Genomic DNA, 15,447 nt, shown 5'->3' on the forward strand with positions numbered 1-15,447 from the left:
ACAGGCACACAGGAAAGGCTCATGCGACGTCCTGACTCTCTGCAGACGTAGAGTAGCGCATCAGGAAGGGTACACTTGGCAAGTGTTGATTTGAGCGAGCACACCGCCAGCTTTAGCGCCAGTCAGCCTCTGTGGCCTAATGGATAAGGCATCGGTCTCCTAAACCGGGGATTGTGGGTTCGAGTCCCACCAGAGGTACACGTTTTACTCACTGGGGCAAAATCACTCTCACCACATACAGCTGTAATAGTTGAGAAAGCTGGCGTTTCTGAGTGCTTACAGGTATCACAGGTATGACGACGATATGAAAATACGCACTTACTGACAACCAAAAACGAAACGACGGCCATTATCAATCGACCTATTAGCAGCGGAAGTGTTTCAAAGCGTGATGGCGCTGTGAAAGGAAACGCTATTTTGAAATTGCTTGTTGGTAAACAGTATGACCCATATGAATAGTCACTTACCTGTCTTGTGTGCAGGACTTACAGTTCAGAGAGGGAATAGCCTAAGACGGCAGGTATAAGAATTGCCAGCAGAAAGTAGGTGCCTGGACTTCGATACGTCTGAGTATGTACAGGCACACAGGAAAGGCTCATGCGACGTCCTGACTCTCTGCAGACGTAGAGTAGCGCATCAGGAAGGGTACACTTGGCAAGTGTTGATTTGAGCGAGCACACCGCCAGCTTTAGCGCCAGTCAGCCTCTGTGGCCTAATGGATAAGGCATCGGTCTCCTAAACCGGGGATTGTGGGTTCGAGTCCCACCAGAGGTACACGTTTTACTCACTGGGGCAAAATCACTCTCACCACATACAGCTGTAATAGTTGAGAAAGCTGGCGTTTCTGAGTGCTTACAGGTATCACAGGTATGACGACGATATGAAAATACGCACTTACTGACAACCAAAAACGAAACGACGGCCATTATCAATCGACCTATTAGCAGCGGAAGTGTTTCAAAGCGTGATGGCGCTGTGAAAGGAAACGCTATTTTGAAATTGCTTGTTGGTAAACAGTATGACCCATATGAATAGTCACTTACCTGTCTTGTGTGCAGGACTTACAGTTCAGAGAGGGAATAGCCTAAGACGGCAGGTATAAGAATTGCCAGCAGAAAGTAGGTGCCTGGACTTCGATACGTCTGAGTATGTACAGGCACACAGGAAAGGCTCATGCGACGTCCTGACTCTCTGCAGACGTAGAGTAGCGCATCAGGAAGGGTACACTTGGCAAGTGTTGATTTGAGCGAGCACACCGCCAGCTTTAGCGCCAGTCAGCCTCTGTGGCCTAATGGATAAGGCATCGGTCTCCTAAACCGGGGATTGTGGGTTCGAGTCCCACCAGAGGTACACGTTTTACTCACTGGGGCAAAATCACTCTCACCACATACAGCTGTAATAGTTGAGAAAGCTGGCGTTTCTGAGTGCTTACAGGTATCACAGGTATGACGACGATATGAAAATACGCACTTACTGACAACCAAAAACGAAACGACGGCCATTATCAATCGACCTATTAGCAGCGGAAGTGTTTCAAAGCGTGATGGCGCTGTGAAAGGAAACGCTATTTTGAAATTGCTTGTTGGTAAACAGTATGACCCATATGAATAGTCACTTACCTGTCTTGTGTGCAGGACTTACAGTTCAGAGAGGGAATAGCCTAAGACGGCAGGTATAAGAATTGCCAGCAGAAAGTAGGTGCCTGGACTTCGATACGTCTGAGTATGTACAGGCACACAGGAAAGGCTCATGCGACGTCCTGACTCTCTGCAGACGTAGAGTAGCGCATCAGGAAGGGTACACTTGGCAAGTGTTGATTTGAGCGAGCACACCGCCAGCTTTAGCGCCAGTCAGCCTCTGTGGCCTAATGGATAAGGCATCGGTCTCCTAAACCGGGGATTGTGGGTTCGAGTCCCACCAGAGGTACACGTTTTACTCACTGGGGCAAAATCACTCTCACCACATACAGCTGTAATAGTTGAGAAAGCTGGCGTTTCTGAGTGCTTACAGGTATCACAGGTATGACGACGATATGAAAATACGCACTTACTGACAACCAAAAACGAAACGACGGCCATTATCAATCGACCTATTAGCAGCGGAAGTGTTTCAAAGCGTGATGGCGCTGTGAAAGGAAACGCTATTTTGAAATTGCTTGTTGGTAAACAGTATGACCCATATGAATAGTCACTTACCTGTCTTGTGTGCAGGACTTACAGTTCAGAGAGGGAATAGCCTAAGACGGCAGGTATAAGAATTGCCAGCAGAAAGTAGGTGCCTGGACTTCGATACGTCTGAGTATGTACAGGCACACAGGAAAGGCTCATGCGACGTCCTGACTCTCTGCAGACGTAGAGTAGCGCATCAGGAAGGGTACACTTGGCAAGTGTTGATTTGAGCGAGCACACCGCCAGCTTTAGCGCCAGTCAGCCTCTGTGGCCTAATGGATAAGGCATCGGTCTCCTAAACCGGGGATTGTGGGTTCGAGTCCCACCAGAGGTACACGTTTTACTCACTGGGGCAAAATCACTCTCACCACATACAGCTGTAATAGTTGAGAAAGCTGGCGTTTCTGAGTGCTTACAGGTATCACAGGTATGACGACGATATGAAAATACGCACTTACTGACAACCAAAAACGAAACGACGGCCATTATCAATCGACCTATTAGCAGCGGAAGTGTTTCAAAGCGTGATGGCGCTGTGAAAGGAAACGCTATTTTGAAATTGCTTGTTGGTAAACAGTATGACCCATATGAATAGTCACTTACCTGTCTTGTGTGCAGGACTTACAGTTCAGAGAGGGAATAGCCTAAGACGGCAGGTATAAGAATTGCCAGCAGAAAGTAGGTGCCTGGACTTCGATACGTCTGAGTATGTACAGGCACACAGGAAAGGCTCATGCGACGTCCTGACTCTCTGCAGACGTAGAGTAGCGCATCAGGAAGGGTACACTTGGCAAGTGTTGATTTGAGCGAGCACACCGCCAGCTTTAGCGCCAGTCAGCCTCTGTGGCCTAATGGATAAGGCATCGGTCTCCTAAACCGGGGATTGTGGGTTCGAGTCCCACCAGAGGTACACGTTTTACTCACTGGGGCAAAATCACTCTCACCACATACAGCTGTAATAGTTGAGAAAGCTGGCGTTTCTGAGTGCTTACAGGTATCACAGGTATGACGACGATATGAAAATACGCACTTACTGACAACCAAAAACGAAACGACGGCCATTATCAATCGACCTATTAGCAGCGGAAGTGTTTCAAAGCGTGATGGCGCTGTGAAAGGAAACGCTATTTTGAAATTGCTTGTTGGTAAACAGTATGACCCATATGAATAGTCACTTACCTGTCTTGTGTGCAGGACTTACAGTTCAGAGAGGGAATAGCCTAAGACGGCAGGTATAAGAATTGCCAGCAGAAAGTAGGTGCCTGGACTTCGATACGTCTGAGTATGTACAGGCACACAGGAAAGGCTCATGCGACGTCCTGACTCTCTGCAGACGTAGAGTAGCGCATCAGGAAGGGTACACTTGGCAAGTGTTGATTTGAGCGAGCACACCGCCAGCTTTAGCGCCAGTCAGCCTCTGTGGCCTAATGGATAAGGCATCGGTCTCCTAAACCGGGGATTGTGGGTTCGAGTCCCACCAGAGGTACACGTTTTACTCACTGGGGCAAAATCACTCTCACCACATACAGCTGTAATAGTTGAGAAAGCTGGCGTTTCTGAGTGCTTACAGGTATCACAGGTATGACGACGATATGAAAATACGCACTTACTGACAACCAAAAACGAAACGACGGCCATTATCAATCGACCTATTAGCAGCGGAAGTGTTTCAAAGCGTGATGGCGCTGTGAAAGGAAACGCTATTTTGAAATTGCTTGTTGGTAAACAGTATGACCCATATGAATAGTCACTTACCTGTCTTGTGTGCAGGACTTACAGTTCAGAGAGGGAATAGCCTAAGACGGCAGGTATAAGAATTGCCAGCAGAAAGTAGGTGCCTGGACTTCGATACGTCTGAGTATGTACAGGCACACAGGAAAGGCTCATGCGACGTCCTGACTCTCTGCAGACGTAGAGTAGCGCATCAGGAAGGGTACACTTGGCAAGTGTTGATTTGAGCGAGCACACCGCCAGCTTTAGCGCCAGTCAGCCTCTGTGGCCTAATGGATAAGGCATCGGTCTCCTAAACCGGGGATTGTGGGTTCGAGTCCCACCAGAGGTACACGTTTTACTCACTGGGGCAAAATCACTCTCACCACATACAGCTGTAATAGTTGAGAAAGCTGGCGTTTCTGAGTGCTTACAGGTATCACAGGTATGACGACGATATGAAAATACGCACTTACTGACAACCAAAAACGAAACGACGGCCATTATCAATCGACCTATTAGCAGCGGAAGTGTTTCAAAGCGTGATGGCGCTGTGAAAGGAAACGCTATTTTGAAATTGCTTGTTGGTAAACAGTATGACCCATATGAATAGTCACTTACCTGTCTTGTGTGCAGGACTTACAGTTCAGAGAGGGAATAGCCTAAGACGGCAGGTATAAGAATTGCCAGCAGAAAGTAGGTGCCTGGACTTCGATACGTCTGAGTATGTACAGGCACACAGGAAAGGCTCATGCGACGTCCTGACTCTCTGCAGACGTAGAGTAGCGCATCAGGAAGGGTACACTTGGCAAGTGTTGATTTGAGCGAGCACACCGCCAGCTTTAGCGCCAGTCAGCCTCTGTGGCCTAATGGATAAGGCATCGGTCTCCTAAACCGGGGATTGTGGGTTCGAGTCCCACCAGAGGTACACGTTTTACTCACTGGGGCAAAATCACTCTCACCACATACAGCTGTAATAGTTGAGAAAGCTGGCGTTTCTGAGTGCTTACAGGTATCACAGGTATGACGACGATATGAAAATACGCACTTACTGACAACCAAAAACGAAACGACGGCCATTATCAATCGACCTATTAGCAGCGGAAGTGTTTCAAAGCGTGATGGCGCTGTGAAAGGAAACGCTATTTTGAAATTGCTTGTTGGTAAACAGTATGACCCATATGAATAGTCACTTACCTGTCTTGTGTGCAGGACTTACAGTTCAGAGAGGGAATAGCCTAAGACGGCAGGTATAAGAATTGCCAGCAGAAAGTAGGTGCCTGGACTTCGATACGTCTGAGTATGTACAGGCACACAGGAAAGGCTCATGCGACGTCCTGACTCTCTGCAGACGTAGAGTAGCGCATCAGGAAGGGTACACTTGGCAAGTGTTGATTTGAGCGAGCACACCGCCAGCTTTAGCGCCAGTCAGCCTCTGTGGCCTAATGGATAAGGCATCGGTCTCCTAAACCGGGGATTGTGGGTTCGAGTCCCACCAGAGGTACACGTTTTACTCACTGGGGCAAAATCACTCTCACCACATACAGCTGTAATAGTTGAGAAAGCTGGCGTTTCTGAGTGCTTACAGGTATCACAGGTATGACGACGATATGAAAATACGCACTTACTGACAACCAAAAACGAAACGACGGCCATTATCAATCGACCTATTAGCAGCGGAAGTGTTTCAAAGCGTGATGGCGCTGTGAAAGGAAACGCTATTTTGAAATTGCTTGTTGGTAAACAGTATGACCCATATGAATAGTCACTTACCTGTCTTGTGTGCAGGACTTACAGTTCAGAGAGGGAATAGCCTAAGACGGCAGGTATAAGAATTGCCAGCAGAAAGTAGGTGCCTGGACTTCGATACGTCTGAGTATGTACAGGCACACAGGAAAGGCTCATGCGACGTCCTGACTCTCTGCAGACGTAGAGTAGCGCATCAGGAAGGGTACACTTGGCAAGTGTTGATTTGAGCGAGCACACCGCCAGCTTTAGCGCCAGTCAGCCTCTGTGGCCTAATGGATAAGGCATCGGTCTCCTAAACCGGGGATTGTGGGTTCGAGTCCCACCAGAGGTACACGTTTTACTCACTGGGGCAAAATCACTCTCACCACATACAGCTGTAATAGTTGAGAAAGCTGGCGTTTCTGAGTGCTTACAGGTATCACAGGTATGACGACGATATGAAAATACGCACTTACTGACAACCAAAAACGAAACGACGGCCATTATCAATCGACCTATTAGCAGCGGAAGTGTTTCAAAGCGTGATGGCGCTGTGAAAGGAAACGCTATTTTGAAATTGCTTGTTGGTAAACAGTATGACCCATATGAATAGTCACTTACCTGTCTTGTGTGCAGGACTTACAGTTCAGAGAGGGAATAGCCTAAGACGGCAGGTATAAGAATTGCCAGCAGAAAGTAGGTGCCTGGACTTCGATACGTCTGAGTATGTACAGGCACACAGGAAAGGCTCATGCGACGTCCTGACTCTCTGCAGACGTAGAGTAGCGCATCAGGAAGGGTACACTTGGCAAGTGTTGATTTGAGCGAGCACACCGCCAGCTTTAGCGCCAGTCAGCCTCTGTGGCCTAATGGATAAGGCATCGGTCTCCTAAACCGGGGATTGTGGGTTCGAGTCCCACCAGAGGTACACGTTTTACTCACTGGGGCAAAATCACTCTCACCACATACAGCTGTAATAGTTGAGAAAGCTGGCGTTTCTGAGTGCTTACAGGTATCACAGGTATGACGACGATATGAAAATACGCACTTACTGACAACCAAAAACGAAACGACGGCCATTATCAATCGACCTATTAGCAGCGGAAGTGTTTCAAAGCGTGATGGCGCTGTGAAAGGAAACGCTATTTTGAAATTGCTTGTTGGTAAACAGTATGACCCATATGAATAGTCACTTACCTGTCTTGTGTGCAGGACTTACAGTTCAGAGAGGGAATAGCCTAAGACGGCAGGTATAAGAATTGCCAGCAGAAAGTAGGTGCCTGGACTTCGATACGTCTGAGTATGTACAGGCACACAGGAAAGGCTCATGCGACGTCCTGACTCTCTGCAGACGTAGAGTAGCGCATCAGGAAGGGTACACTTGGCAAGTGTTGATTTGAGCGAGCACACCGCCAGCTTTAGCGCCAGTCAGCCTCTGTGGCCTAATGGATAAGGCATCGGTCTCCTAAACCGGGGATTGTGGGTTCGAGTCCCACCAGAGGTACACGTTTTACTCACTGGGGCAAAATCACTCTCACCACATACAGCTGTAATAGTTGAGAAAGCTGGCGTTTCTGAGTGCTTACAGGTATCACAGGTATGACGACGATATGAAAATACGCACTTACTGACAACCAAAAACGAAACGACGGCCATTATCAATCGACCTATTAGCAGCGGAAGTGTTTCAAAGCGTGATGGCGCTGTGAAAGGAAACGCTATTTTGAAATTGCTTGTTGGTAAACAGTATGACCCATATGAATAGTCACTTACCTGTCTTGTGTGCAGGACTTACAGTTCAGAGAGGGAATAGCCTAAGACGGCAGGTATAAGAATTGCCAGCAGAAAGTAGGTGCCTGGACTTCGATACGTCTGAGTATGTACAGGCACACAGGAAAGGCTCATGCGACGTCCTGACTCTCTGCAGACGTAGAGTAGCGCATCAGGAAGGGTACACTTGGCAAGTGTTGATTTGAGCGAGCACACCGCCAGCTTTAGCGCCAGTCAGCCTCTGTGGCCTAATGGATAAGGCATCGGTCTCCTAAACCGGGGATTGTGGGTTCGAGTCCCACCAGAGGTACACGTTTTACTCACTGGGGCAAAATCACTCTCACCACATACAGCTGTAATAGTTGAGAAAGCTGGCGTTTCTGAGTGCTTACAGGTATCACAGGTATGACGACGATATGAAAATACGCACTTACTGACAACCAAAAACGAAACGACGGCCATTATCAATCGACCTATTAGCAGCGGAAGTGTTTCAAAGCGTGATGGCGCTGTGAAAGGAAACGCTATTTTGAAATTGCTTGTTGGTAAACAGTATGACCCATATGAATAGTCACTTACCTGTCTTGTGTGCAGGACTTACAGTTCAGAGAGGGAATAGCCTAAGACGGCAGGTATAAGAATTGCCAGCAGAAAGTAGGTGCCTGGACTTCGATACGTCTGAGTATGTACAGGCACACAGGAAAGGCTCATGCGACGTCCTGACTCTCTGCAGACGTAGAGTAGCGCATCAGGAAGGGTACACTTGGCAAGTGTTGATTTGAGCGAGCACACCGCCAGCTTTAGCGCCAGTCAGCCTCTGTGGCCTAATGGATAAGGCATCGGTCTCCTAAACCGGGGATTGTGGGTTCGAGTCCCACCAGAGGTACACGTTTTACTCACTGGGGCAAAATCACTCTCACCACATACAGCTGTAATAGTTGAGAAAGCTGGCGTTTCTGAGTGCTTACAGGTATCACAGGTATGACGACGATATGAAAATACGCACTTACTGACAACCAAAAACGAAACGACGGCCATTATCAATCGACCTATTAGCAGCGGAAGTGTTTCAAAGCGTGATGGCGCTGTGAAAGGAAACGCTATTTTGAAATTGCTTGTTGGTAAACAGTATGACCCATATGAATAGTCACTTACCTGTCTTGTGTGCAGGACTTACAGTTCAGAGAGGGAATAGCCTAAGACGGCAGGTATAAGAATTGCCAGCAGAAAGTAGGTGCCTGGACTTCGATACGTCTGAGTATGTACAGGCACACAGGAAAGGCTCATGCGACGTCCTGACTCTCTGCAGACGTAGAGTAGCGCATCAGGAAGGGTACACTTGGCAAGTGTTGATTTGAGCGAGCACACCGCCAGCTTTAGCGCCAGTCAGCCTCTGTGGCCTAATGGATAAGGCATCGGTCTCCTAAACCGGGGATTGTGGGTTCGAGTCCCACCAGAGGTACACGTTTTACTCACTGGGGCAAAATCACTCTCACCACATACAGCTGTAATAGTTGAGAAAGCTGGCGTTTCTGAGTGCTTACAGGTATCACAGGTATGACGACGATATGAAAATACGCACTTACTGACAACCAAAAACGAAACGACGGCCATTATCAATCGACCTATTAGCAGCGGAAGTGTTTCAAAGCGTGATGGCGCTGTGAAAGGAAACGCTATTTTGAAATTGCTTGTTGGTAAACAGTATGACCCATATGAATAGTCACTTACCTGTCTTGTGTGCAGGACTTACAGTTCAGAGAGGGAATAGCCTAAGACGGCAGGTATAAGAATTGCCAGCAGAAAGTAGGTGCCTGGACTTCGATACGTCTGAGTATGTACAGGCACACAGGAAAGGCTCATGCGACGTCCTGACTCTCTGCAGACGTAGAGTAGCGCATCAGGAAGGGTACACTTGGCAAGTGTTGATTTGAGCGAGCACACCGCCAGCTTTAGCGCCAGTCAGCCTCTGTGGCCTAATGGATAAGGCATCGGTCTCCTAAACCGGGGATTGTGGGTTCGAGTCCCACCAGAGGTACACGTTTTACTCACTGGGGCAAAATCACTCTCACCACATACAGCTGTAATAGTTGAGAAAGCTGGCGTTTCTGAGTGCTTACAGGTATCACAGGTATGACGACGATATGAAAATACGCACTTACTGACAACCAAAAACGAAACGACGGCCATTATCAATCGACCTATTAGCAGCGGAAGTGTTTCAAAGCGTGATGGCGCTGTGAAAGGAAACGCTATTTTGAAATTGCTTGTTGGTAAACAGTATGACCCATATGAATAGTCACTTACCTGTCTTGTGTGCAGGACTTACAGTTCAGAGAGGGAATAGCCTAAGACGGCAGGTATAAGAATTGCCAGCAGAAAGTAGGTGCCTGGACTTCGATACGTCTGAGTATGTACAGGCACACAGGAAAGGCTCATGCGACGTCCTGACTCTCTGCAGACGTAGAGTAGCGCATCAGGAAGGGTACACTTGGCAAGTGTTGATTTGAGCGAGCACACCGCCAGCTTTAGCGCCAGTCAGCCTCTGTGGCCTAATGGATAAGGCATCGGTCTCCTAAACCGGGGATTGTGGGTTCGAGTCCCACCAGAGGTACACGTTTTACTCACTGGGGCAAAATCACTCTCACCACATACAGCTGTAATAGTTGAGAAAGCTGGCGTTTCTGAGTGCTTACAGGTATCACAGGTATGACGACGATATGAAAATACGCACTTACTGACAACCAAAAACGAAACGACGGCCATTATCAATCGACCTATTAGCAGCGGAAGTGTTTCAAAGCGTGATGGCGCTGTGAAAGGAAACGCTATTTTGAAATTGCTTGTTGGTAAACAGTATGACCCATATGAATAGTCACTTACCTGTCTTGTGTGCAGGACTTACAGTTCAGAGAGGGAATAGCCTAAGACGGCAGGTATAAGAATTGCCAGCAGAAAGTAGGTGCCTGGACTTCGATACGTCTGAGTATGTACAGGCACACAGGAAAGGCTCATGCGACGTCCTGACTCTCTGCAGACGTAGAGTAGCGCATCAGGAAGGGTACACTTGGCAAGTGTTGATTTGAGCGAGCACACCGCCAGCTTTAGCGCCAGTCAGCCTCTGTGGCCTAATGGATAAGGCATCGGTCTCCTAAACCGGGGATTGTGGGTTCGAGTCCCACCAGAGGTACACGTTTTACTCACTGGGGCAAAATCACTCTCACCACATACAGCTGTAATAGTTGAGAAAGCTGGCGTTTCTGAGTGCTTACAGGTATCACAGGTATGACGACGATATGAAAATACGCACTTACTGACAACCAAAAACGAAACGACGGCCATTATCAATCGACCTATTAGCAGCGGAAGTGTTTCAAAGCGTGATGGCGCTGTGAAAGGAAACGCTATTTTGAAATTGCTTGTTGGTAAACAGTATGACCCATATGAATAGTCACTTACCTGTCTTGTGTGCAGGACTTACAGTTCAGAGAGGGAATAGCCTAAGACGGCAGGTATAAGAATTGCCAGCAGAAAGTAGGTGCCTGGACTTCGATACGTCTGAGTATGTACAGGCACACAGGAAAGGCTCATGCGACGTCCTGACTCTCTGCAGACGTAGAGTAGCGCATCAGGAAGGGTACACTTGGCAAGTGTTGATTTGAGCGAGCACACCGCCAGCTTTAGCGCCAGTCAGCCTCTGTGGCCTAATGGATAAGGCATCGGTCTCCTAAACCGGGGATTGTGGGTTCGAGTCCCACCAGAGGTACACGTTTTACTCACTGGGGCAAAATCACTCTCACCACATACAGCTGTAATAGTTGAGAAAGCTGGCGTTTCTGAGTGCTTACAGGTATCACAGGTATGACGACGATATGAAAATACGCACTTACTGACAACCAAAAACGAAACGACGGCCATTATCAATCGACCTATTAGCAGCGGAAGTGTTTCAAAGCGTGATGGCGCTGTGAAAGGAAACGCTATTTTGAAATTGCTTGTTGGTAAACAGTATGACCCATATGAATAGTCACTTACCTGTCTTGTGTGCAGGACTTACAGTTCAGAGAGGGAATAGCCTAAGACGGCAGGTATAAGAATTGCCAGCAGAAAGTAGGTGCCTGGACTTCGATACGTCTGAGTATGTACAGGCACACAGGAAAGGCTCATGCGACGTCCTGACTCTCTGCAGACGTAGAGTAGCGCATCAGGAAGGGTACACTTGGCAAGTGTTGATTTGAGCGAGCACACCGCCAGCTTTAGCGCCAGTCAGCCTCTGTGGCCTAATGGATAAGGCATCGGTCTCCTAAACCGGGGATTGTGGGTTCGAGTCCCACCAGAGGTACACGTTTTACTCACTGGGGCAAAATCACTCTCACCACATACAGCTGTAATAGTTGAGAAAGCTGGCGTTTCTGAGTGCTTACAGGTATCACAGGTATGACGACGATATGAAAATACGCACTTACTGACAACCAAAAACGAAACGACGGCCATTATCAATCGACCTATTAGCAGCGGAAGTGTTTCAAAGCGTGATGGCGCTGTGAAAGGAAACGCTATTTTGAAATTGCTTGTTGGTAAACAGTATGACCCATATGAATAGTCACTTACCTGTCTTGTGTGCAGGACTTACAGTTCAGAGAGGGAATAGCCTAAGACGGCAGGTATAAGAATTGCCAGCAGAAAGTAGGTGCCTGGACTTCGATACGTCTGAGTATGTACAGGCACACAGGAAAGGCTCATGCGACGTCCTGACTCTCTGCAGACGTAGAGTAGCGCATCAGGAAGGGTACACTTGGCAAGTGTTGATTTGAGCGAGCACACCGCCAGCTTTAGCGCCAGTCAGCCTCTGTGGCCTAATGGATAAGGCATCGGTCTCCTAAACCGGGGATTGTGGGTTCGAGTCCCACCAGAGGTACACGTTTTACTCACTGGGGCAAAATCACTCTCACCACATACAGCTGTAATAGTTGAGAAAGCTGGCGTTTCTGAGTGCTTACAGGTATCACAGGTATGACGACGATATGAAAATACGCACTTACTGACAACCAAAAACGAAACGACGGCCATTATCAATCGACCTATTAGCAGCGGAAGTGTTTCAAAGCGTGATGGCGCTGTGAAAGGAAACGCTATTTTGAAATTGCTTGTTGGTAAACAGTATGACCCATATGAATAGTCACTTACCTGTCTTGTGTGCAGGACTTACAGTTCAGAGAGGGAATAGCCTAAGACGGCAGGTATAAGAATTGCCAGCAGAAAGTAGGTGCCTGGACTTCGATACGTCTGAGTATGTACAGGCACACAGGAAAGGCTCATGCGACGTCCTGACTCTCTGCAGACGTAGAGTAGCGCATCAGGAAGGGTACACTTGGCAAGTGTTGATTTGAGCGAGCACACCGCCAGCTTTAGCGCCAGTCAGCCTCTGTGGCCTAATGGATAAGGCATCGGTCTCCTAAACCGGGGATTGTGGGTTCGAGTCCCACCAGAGGTACACGTTTTACTCACTGGGGCAAAATCACTCTCACCACATACAGCTGTAATAGTTGAGAAAGCTGGCGTTTCTGAGTGCTTACAGGTATCACAGGTATGACGACGATATGAAAATACGCACTTACTGACAACCAAAAACGAAACGACGGCCATTATCAATCGACCTATTAGCAGCGGAAGTGTTTCAAAGCGTGATGGCGCTGTGAAAGGAAACGCTATTTTGAAATTGCTTGTTGGTAAACAGTATGACCCATATGAATAGTCACTTACCTGTCTTGTGTGCAGGACTTACAGTTCAGAGAGGGAATAGCCTAAGACGGCAGGTATAAGAATTGCCAGCAGAAAGTAGGTGCCTGGACTTCGATACGTCTGAGTATGTACAGGCACACAGGAAAGGCTCATGCGACGTCCTGACTCTCTGCAGACGTAGAGTAGCGCATCAGGAAGGGTACACTTGGCAAGTGTTGATTTGAGCGAGCACACCGCCAGCTTTAGCGCCAGTCAGCCTCTGTGGCCTAATGGATAAGGCATCGGTCTCCTAAACCGGGGATTGTGGGTTCGAGTCCCACCAGAGGTACACGTTTTACTCACTGGGGCAAAATCACTCTCACCACATACAGCTGTAATAGTTGAGAAAGCTGGCGTTTCTGAGTGCTTACAGGTATCACAGGTATGACGACGATATGAAAATACGCACTTACTGACAACCAAAAACGAAACGACGGCCATTATCAATCGACCTATTAGCAGCGGAAGTGTTTCAAAGCGTGATGGCGCTGTGAAAGGAAACGCTATTTTGAAATTGCTTGTTGGTAAACAGTATGACCCATATGAATAGTCACTTACCTGTCTTGTGTGCAGGACTTACAGTTCAGAGAGGGAATAGCCTAAGACGGCAGGTATAAGAATTGCCAGCAGAAAGTAGGTGCCTGGACTTCGATACGTCTGAGTATGTACAGGCACACAGGAAAGGCTCATGCGACGTCCTGACTCTCTGCAGACGTAGAGTAGCGCATCAGGAAGGGTACACTTGGCAAGTGTTGATTTGAGCGAGCACACCGCCAGCTTTAGCGCCAGTCAGCCTCTGTGGCCTAATGGATAAGGCATCGGTCTCCTAAACCGGGGATTGTGGGTTCGAGTCCCACCAGAGGTACACGTTTTACTCACTGGGGCAAAATCACTCTCACCACATACAGCTGTAATAGTTGAGAAAGCTGGCGTTTCTGAGTGCTTACAGGTATCACAGGTATGACGACGATATGAAAATACGCACTTACTGACAACCAAAAACGAAACGACGGCCATTATCAATCGACCTATTAGCAGCGGAAGTGTTTCAAAGCGTGATGGCGCTGTGAAAGGAAACGCTATTTTGAAATTGCTTGTTGGTAAACAGTATGACCCATATGAATAGTCACTTACCTGTCTTGTGTGCAGGACTTACAGTTCAGAGAGGGAATAGCCTAAGACGGCAGGTATAAGAATTGCCAGCAGAAAGTAGGTGCCTGGACTTCGATACGTCTGAGTATGTACAGGCACACAGGAAAGGCTCATGCGACGTCCTGACTCTCTGCAGACGTAGAGTAGCGCATCAGGAAGGGTACACTTGGCAAGTGTTGATTTGAGCGAGCACACCGCCAGCTTTAGCGCCAGTCAGCCTCTGTGGCCTAATGGATAAGGCATCGGTCTCCTAAACCGGGGATTGTGGGTTCGAGTCCCACCAGAGGTACACGTTTTACTCACTGGGGCAAAATCACTCTCACCACATACAGCTGTAATAGTTGAGAAAGCTGGCGTTTCTGAGTGCTTACAGGTATCACAGGTATGACGACGATATGAAAATACGCACTTACTGACAACCAAAAACGAAACGACGGCCATTATCAATCGACCTATTAGCAGCGGAAGTGTTTCAAAGCGTGATGGCGCTGTGAAAGGAAACGCTATTTTGAAATTGCTTGTTGGTAAACAGTATGACCCATATGAATAGTCACTTACCTGTCTTGTGTGCAGGACTTACAGTTCAGAGAGGGAATAGCCTAAGACGGCAGGTATAAGAATTGCCAGCAGAAAGTAGGTGCCTGGACTTCGATACGTCTGAGTATGTACAGGCACACAGGAAAGGCTCATGCGACGTCCTGACTCTCTGCAGACGTAGAGTAGCGCATCAGGAAGGGTACACTTGGCAAGTGTTGATTTGAGCGAGCACACCGCCAGCTTTAGCGCCAGTCAGCCTCTGTGGCCTAATGGATAAGGCATCGGTCTCCTAAACCGGGGATTGTGGGTTCGAGTCCCACCAGAGGTACACGTTTTACTCACTGGGGCAAAATCACTCTCACCACATACAGCTGTAATAGTTGAGAAAGCTGGCGTTTCTGAGTGCTTACAGGTATCACAGGTATGACGACGATATGAAAATACGCACTTACTGACAACCAAAAACGAAACGACGGCCATTATCAATCGACCTATTAGCAGCGGAAGTGTTTCAAAGCGTGATGGCGCTGTGAAAGGAAACGCTATTTTGAAATTGCTTGTTGGTAAACAGTATGACCCATATGAATAGTCACTTACCTGT

At 47.9% G+C, this 15,447-nt stretch overlaps 27 non-coding genes across 27 annotated transcripts; all 27 read left to right on the plus strand.

Moving 5' to 3' along the window:
- Positions 1 to 125: 125 nt before the first annotated feature.
- Positions 126 to 198, plus strand: Trnar-ccu. The gene has a single exon. It is a non-coding gene; the product is annotated as a tRNA-Arg (tRNA).
- A 503-nt stretch (positions 199 to 701) lies between these two features.
- Positions 702 to 774, plus strand: Trnar-ccu. Its single transcript has one exon. It is a non-coding gene; the product is annotated as a tRNA-Arg (tRNA).
- Positions 775 to 1,277: 503 nt separating this feature from the next.
- Trnar-ccu lies at positions 1,278 to 1,350 on the plus strand. Its single transcript has one exon. It is a non-coding gene; the product is annotated as a tRNA-Arg (tRNA).
- Positions 1,351 to 1,853: 503 nt separating this feature from the next.
- Trnar-ccu lies at positions 1,854 to 1,926 on the plus strand. The gene has a single exon. It is a non-coding gene; the product is annotated as a tRNA-Arg (tRNA).
- Positions 1,927 to 2,429: 503 nt separating this feature from the next.
- Positions 2,430 to 2,502, plus strand: Trnar-ccu. The gene has a single exon. It is a non-coding gene; the product is annotated as a tRNA-Arg (tRNA).
- A 503-nt stretch (positions 2,503 to 3,005) lies between these two features.
- On the plus strand, positions 3,006 to 3,078 carry Trnar-ccu. The gene has a single exon. It is a non-coding gene; the product is annotated as a tRNA-Arg (tRNA).
- Positions 3,079 to 3,581: 503 nt separating this feature from the next.
- Positions 3,582 to 3,654, plus strand: Trnar-ccu. The gene has a single exon. It is a non-coding gene; the product is annotated as a tRNA-Arg (tRNA).
- Positions 3,655 to 4,157: 503 nt separating this feature from the next.
- Positions 4,158 to 4,230, plus strand: Trnar-ccu. The gene has a single exon. It is a non-coding gene; the product is annotated as a tRNA-Arg (tRNA).
- Positions 4,231 to 4,733: 503 nt separating this feature from the next.
- Positions 4,734 to 4,806, plus strand: Trnar-ccu. The gene has a single exon. It is a non-coding gene; the product is annotated as a tRNA-Arg (tRNA).
- A 503-nt stretch (positions 4,807 to 5,309) lies between these two features.
- On the plus strand, positions 5,310 to 5,382 carry Trnar-ccu. The gene has a single exon. It is a non-coding gene; the product is annotated as a tRNA-Arg (tRNA).
- Positions 5,383 to 5,885: 503 nt separating this feature from the next.
- On the plus strand, positions 5,886 to 5,958 carry Trnar-ccu. The gene has a single exon. It is a non-coding gene; the product is annotated as a tRNA-Arg (tRNA).
- A 503-nt stretch (positions 5,959 to 6,461) lies between these two features.
- Trnar-ccu lies at positions 6,462 to 6,534 on the plus strand. The gene has a single exon. It is a non-coding gene; the product is annotated as a tRNA-Arg (tRNA).
- A 503-nt stretch (positions 6,535 to 7,037) lies between these two features.
- Trnar-ccu lies at positions 7,038 to 7,110 on the plus strand. Its single transcript has one exon. It is a non-coding gene; the product is annotated as a tRNA-Arg (tRNA).
- A 503-nt stretch (positions 7,111 to 7,613) lies between these two features.
- Trnar-ccu lies at positions 7,614 to 7,686 on the plus strand. The gene has a single exon. It is a non-coding gene; the product is annotated as a tRNA-Arg (tRNA).
- A 503-nt stretch (positions 7,687 to 8,189) lies between these two features.
- On the plus strand, positions 8,190 to 8,262 carry Trnar-ccu. The gene has a single exon. It is a non-coding gene; the product is annotated as a tRNA-Arg (tRNA).
- Positions 8,263 to 8,765: 503 nt separating this feature from the next.
- On the plus strand, positions 8,766 to 8,838 carry Trnar-ccu. The gene has a single exon. It is a non-coding gene; the product is annotated as a tRNA-Arg (tRNA).
- Positions 8,839 to 9,341: 503 nt separating this feature from the next.
- On the plus strand, positions 9,342 to 9,414 carry Trnar-ccu. The gene has a single exon. It is a non-coding gene; the product is annotated as a tRNA-Arg (tRNA).
- A 503-nt stretch (positions 9,415 to 9,917) lies between these two features.
- Trnar-ccu lies at positions 9,918 to 9,990 on the plus strand. Its single transcript has one exon. It is a non-coding gene; the product is annotated as a tRNA-Arg (tRNA).
- A 503-nt stretch (positions 9,991 to 10,493) lies between these two features.
- Trnar-ccu lies at positions 10,494 to 10,566 on the plus strand. Its single transcript has one exon. It is a non-coding gene; the product is annotated as a tRNA-Arg (tRNA).
- A 503-nt stretch (positions 10,567 to 11,069) lies between these two features.
- On the plus strand, positions 11,070 to 11,142 carry Trnar-ccu. Its single transcript has one exon. It is a non-coding gene; the product is annotated as a tRNA-Arg (tRNA).
- A 503-nt stretch (positions 11,143 to 11,645) lies between these two features.
- Positions 11,646 to 11,718, plus strand: Trnar-ccu. The gene has a single exon. It is a non-coding gene; the product is annotated as a tRNA-Arg (tRNA).
- Positions 11,719 to 12,221: 503 nt separating this feature from the next.
- Trnar-ccu lies at positions 12,222 to 12,294 on the plus strand. Its single transcript has one exon. It is a non-coding gene; the product is annotated as a tRNA-Arg (tRNA).
- A 503-nt stretch (positions 12,295 to 12,797) lies between these two features.
- Trnar-ccu lies at positions 12,798 to 12,870 on the plus strand. The gene has a single exon. It is a non-coding gene; the product is annotated as a tRNA-Arg (tRNA).
- A 503-nt stretch (positions 12,871 to 13,373) lies between these two features.
- On the plus strand, positions 13,374 to 13,446 carry Trnar-ccu. The gene has a single exon. It is a non-coding gene; the product is annotated as a tRNA-Arg (tRNA).
- A 503-nt stretch (positions 13,447 to 13,949) lies between these two features.
- On the plus strand, positions 13,950 to 14,022 carry Trnar-ccu. Its single transcript has one exon. It is a non-coding gene; the product is annotated as a tRNA-Arg (tRNA).
- Positions 14,023 to 14,525: 503 nt separating this feature from the next.
- On the plus strand, positions 14,526 to 14,598 carry Trnar-ccu. Its single transcript has one exon. It is a non-coding gene; the product is annotated as a tRNA-Arg (tRNA).
- Positions 14,599 to 15,101: 503 nt separating this feature from the next.
- Positions 15,102 to 15,174, plus strand: Trnar-ccu. Its single transcript has one exon. It is a non-coding gene; the product is annotated as a tRNA-Arg (tRNA).
- The last annotated feature ends 273 nt before the right edge of the window (positions 15,175 to 15,447 follow it).

Source organism: Schistocerca piceifrons, chromosome 1 (genome assembly GCF_021461385.2).
Source record: "Schistocerca piceifrons isolate TAMUIC-IGC-003096 chromosome 1, iqSchPice1.1, whole genome shotgun sequence".
NCBI classification, from domain to species: Eukaryota; Metazoa; Arthropoda; class Insecta; order Orthoptera; family Acrididae; genus Schistocerca; species Schistocerca piceifrons.